At 43.0% G+C, this 4,837-nt stretch overlaps 1 protein-coding gene across 2 annotated transcripts in view; it reads left to right on the top strand.

Annotated features, from left to right (window-relative positions):
- The first annotated feature begins 4,603 nt into the window (after positions 1–4,603).
- The window catches only part of LOC139168532 (calcium-activated potassium channel subunit beta-2), a 363,544-nt gene continuing 363,310 nt past the window's right edge, over positions 4,604–4,837 (top strand). For both annotated transcript variants that reach the window (XM_070754145.1, XM_070754146.1), the window contains exon 1: positions 4,604–4,684. The gene's annotated coding sequence lies outside the window, so the exon portion shown is untranslated. The remainder of the gene's footprint in view (positions 4,685–4,837) is intronic.

Genomic DNA, 4,837 nt, shown 5'->3' on the forward strand with positions numbered 1-4,837 from the left:
GTGAGTCCAATTCTAAAGTCCGGAGAATCCACACACAATCTTGAACAGCACAGAAACCATGATCTTGACGAAACAATGAATCAGATAAACTGCCATGAGGCTAAAACACCAGGCTGCACTTTTATCTGTAGCACTAATTACAGCAGCCCCACCCAACCACAGGTGGCCTCATTTTCTCTTGTAATAATCCTTCAGTTGTTGTCTCCTACGCATGTGTGGATGTGTCATTAATTCTTGTTCAGAATCCAGGGATGATACAGATGATTGATCTCCTCCTGGGCTGTCTGCCAAACTCCCCTCTTCCCTGTCACTCACGCTTCCTTGGTCAGAGGAGGCTTCATTGGCAGATTCCATCGGGAGCAAAACAGGCCTGCGGCATATGGATGTTTCCCCCACATCCACCTGCACATTCCTTGGGGCAGGAGCTGGGCCAGAGCTAGCCACAACACATACTAAACATTAATTGGTATGGGGGGGGACAATCTAAATACCCCAGGCCTGGTGGCACAGATGAGTTTTTAAACTCTTTCGGAAGGCAAGGAGAGTGGGGGCAGTATGAATCTCTGGGGGGAGCTGATTCCAGAGGGCTGGGCCCCCCACAGAGAAGGCTCTTCCCCTATATCCCGCCAGCCAGCATTGTTTGGTCGATGGGACCCTAAGGAGACCAACTCTGTGGGACCTCACTGGTTGCTGGGATTCGTACGGCAGAAGGTGGTCTCGGAGATAGTCTGGTCCTATGCCATGTAGGGCTTTATAGGTCATAACCAACATTTTGAATTGTGTCTGGAAACAGATCGGCTGGTGCTAATTGTTGATACTGGCTGCTGCCAGCATCCTAGGTATCAACCAAGTACCTTCTTAAGATGTACTATTTTTGTTGTTGTTTCTGTTGCTGTTATTGTTCATCGCAGAGTCAGACAGATGTTCCAAATAGATTTGGCATTTTTGTCCTTACCAAGGACCTGGGACAGGGCAAATCTGAATGTTTGATGGTGTTACAGATATTGTCACAGGATGGAGACTTGGGTAAAGCCGCTTTCTGCAATTGACTAATGTCAGATTTGCCAATGCCTATGTAGTTCAAGTGGTCCTCCAGTTACTTTGGAATTGAACCCAAGACACCTGTTACTAGTGGTGGTACTACCTTTGCTTGCCTTTGCCATGATTGTTCTATTTCTAGTTGTAAGTCTTTGTATTTTGTTATCTTCTCCAATACTTTTTCTTCCTTTCTGCTGTTTTCAGGCACTGCCACATCCACTATCGAGATTTTTTTTTTTTTTGGTCTTTCTTATTGACAGTTGTTAACTCTGGACTGTTGTTGTTATTGCTGTTATTTCATTATTTTTACAAATAACTCAAAGTGACAAACATATGCAACACAACTTCCTCTTCCTATTTCCCCCACCACAACTCTGTGGGGTGAGTTGGGCTGAGAGTGATAGGCCCATGGTTACCCAGCAACTTTCATGACTAAAGGTGGGACTAGAACTCACGGTTTCCCAATTGGCAGGAAGGCCAGAGGGCCACTCCCACTGTAAATGCCTGATTGGTCGGATTGTAAAATTATGTCCCCAGGTATCAGAATAGAAGCTTTAGTTCCTAACACCATGGGAAATTTGTCTTTTCTCATGGTCTTAGGCGACCCCTGTAAAATGGCCATTTGACCCCCAAAGGGGTCCCGACCCCCAGGTTGAGAACCACTGTTCTAGAGCTACAAACAATGAAGGGCTACCAAAATCTTTACTACCACACTGTGGGTGTGGCTTATGCATTTTCTTTCAACATCTTTCAGGACAAATTGGGTGCTCTGGGGTGGAGCTCCATTTTCGCTACCCCACTGCGTTTCCCCCCTTCCCATCCAGGCAGTAGCCCATCCCTGGCTACAACCCTCCCCAAACCCACAGCTCCAAGAAATTACCACCTTTTATTTTTTTTGTTTGTCAAAACACGAACAAGGTAGCAGGTATTGATATAAACATAAACCAAAAAGATGTTGAGACTCTAGAAAGAGAAGAGCAACAAAGATGATTAGGGTATGGAGGCTAAAACATGTGAAGAATGGTTGCGGGAACTGCATACGTTTATTTTAATGAAAAGAAGGACTAGGGGAGACATGAGAGAAGTGCACCAATCTCTCAGGGGAGTCAGGCTATTCTCCAAAGCACCTGAGGGTAGTACAAGAAGTACAAGTACAAAGTACAAGAAGGAAAGGGTGGAAACTAATTAAGGAGAGAAGCAACTAAGAACTAAGGAGAAAATTCCTGACAGTTGGAACAATTAATCCATGGAACAGCTTGCCTCCAGAAGTTGTGAATGCTCCAACACTGGAAGGTTTTAAGAAGATGTTGGATAATTTTTATTTATTTATTAATAGAGTTGAAAGGGACCGTTAGGTCATCGAGTCCAACCCCCTGCCTGAGCAGGAAACCCTACAGCACCCCAGCCAAATGGAAGTCCAATCTCCTCTTGAAGGTGTCCAGAGTTGGGGAGTTCACCACCTCCCCTGGCAGGCAGTTCCATTGGTTGATCGCTCTGACCGTCAGGAAGTTCTTCCTTATTTCCAGGTTGAATCTCTCCTTGGTCAACTTTCAACCATTGTTCCTCGTCCGGCCCTCTGGTGCCCTGGGGAATAAAGAGACCCCCTCCTCACCGTGGCAACCCCTCAAGTATCTGTAAACTGCTATCATGTCCCCTCTAGACCTTCTTTTTTCTAGGCTAATCATTTGTCTGAAGTATTTATTTATTATTTATTTATTAGATTTGTATGCCACCCCTCTCTGCAGACTCGGGGCGGTAATGTAGGATCTCCTGCCCAAGCAGGGGATTGGACTAGAAGACCCCCCAAGGTCCCTTCCAACTCTGTTATTGTTGTTGTTGTTGTTGTTGTTGTCGTTATTATTATTATTATTATTATTATTATTATTATTATTATTATTATAAAAGTAGGTACAGGTAAATTTGGACAATAGGAGAGTAAGACAGGAATGTTAGGCACAATGGTGTGCTTTTCTTTTTCTTTTTAAATATTTTATTAATTTTCCACTTTTAATAAAAGAAAACACAATAAGTACCGAAGAAAATTAAATTCATAGTAATATATACAGATATTAGCGTTACAGACCCCTTAGGTTTGGGGTGAGGTCGACTGTAGACAGTGAGGTTAAAGTTATTGGGGTTTGGGGAAGAAGCCATAGAGTCAGATATAACATTTCAGACATCATCACTCTGTTGCTAAAGGTTTTCCCCGGGACTCTGCCGAGAGGGAAGCAGAGCAGGCTGATAACAATAACCTAACGGGCGTTCCACGAGAAAGCACCTTTCTATCCAATTTTCCCAAGACCACTAGCATCCCTGTCTTACCGTCCTATTGTCCAAATTTACCTGTACTTACTTTTATAATAATGATAATGATAATAATAATAATAATAATAATAATAATAATAATAATAATAATAATATTATAATAATAATGATGGTAATTAATAATAAAAGTCTGTGGAGAGGGGCGGCATACAAACCTAAATAATAATAATAATAATAATAATAATAATAATAATAATAATAATAATAATAATAATAATAAAAAACAGCAGCAGCAGAAGCAGCAACAATGTTTTTCCATTTCTTTCTCTTTTATTCTTCAGATTTAGGGCTCTCAATTGCACGCTGGAAAAAACCCCAAAACAACCAAGGAGGAAACCGGCATTTGCAAGCGAATCACTTATTTATTAAATTAATTTATTAATTTATTAATTGGACTTATATGCCGCCCCTCTCCGTGGATTCGGGGCGGCTTACAACATTTCAGTAAAAATACAATCAATAAAACATCCCTAGGCCAATTAATAGAATAAGTAATTTAAAATTTTAAACTAAACGAGTCTGCGGAGAGGGGCGGCATACAACCAATAAATAATAATAATAATAATAATAATAATAATAATAATAATAATAATAATAATAATTTAAAATCAAGAAACACATGCATACTATCACAGGAAAAGCATTAATTAGACATAGGCTAGCAACAGGCTAGAAAGCGGCTTTGTTTGTTTGTTTGGCATTCAGAATTGAGGCTGCTGGAGCTAAGCGCTGGCATTCCCCTTTTTAAAGGCTGGTCTGGCTCTTCTCTCCGAGAGCCAATTTATTTGTTTGTTTGTTTATTTATTTTGTCCAATACAAATTGAAAGTTAAGGAGAATAAAAACATGTAGTATCAGAGAAAGGATAGAATAAAAGATATGAGAATAGAATACGTCAATGAAGCATAGAGGAAAAGATATATGAATGGAAAAAAGATATATAAAATATAGGAGGGGCAATTGGACAGGGGACGGAAGGCACCTTAGTGATTGAGGTGGGGGGGAGTCAGAGCCAGACCCCCGCGACCCCCGACCCTCTATTGCGCACCCAAACTCTTTCAGACGTTTTCAACCGGGGTGGGGGGAAATGTCGGATTTAAAGAGAGTTAGTGGCGAGAAAGGGTCGGGGAAGCATCACCAGGAGCGCGATCAACAATTGGTGGCGGAGGAGTGAATTCCGGGGAGTTGGGGGGGGGATTGCGCTCAGGTGTTACCCACCCGTCCCCGCCGCCGACGCTGTTGCTTTCTCTCCCCGCCGTGTGTGTGCGCGCGTGTGTTTATGTGGCTTTCCCAAGAAACGAGGATGTGACCCAAGTCTCGGAGGTAGGATCGGCGTGGAGGGGGGGAAACAAAGGCTCACCGGCTCCTTGCGAGGCGCGGGCAGGCAAGCCCCGCGCCACAGACAAGGGGGGCGAACAGCCGGGGACGCGGACGGTGGGCGGCTGGTCGTGAAATAAACACCGCCGGTAATATTTC

The sequence above is a fragment of the Erythrolamprus reginae genome, chromosome 5, assembly GCF_031021105.1.
Source record: "Erythrolamprus reginae isolate rEryReg1 chromosome 5, rEryReg1.hap1, whole genome shotgun sequence".
Lineage (NCBI taxonomy): Eukaryota > Metazoa > Chordata > Lepidosauria > Squamata > Dipsadidae > Erythrolamprus > Erythrolamprus reginae.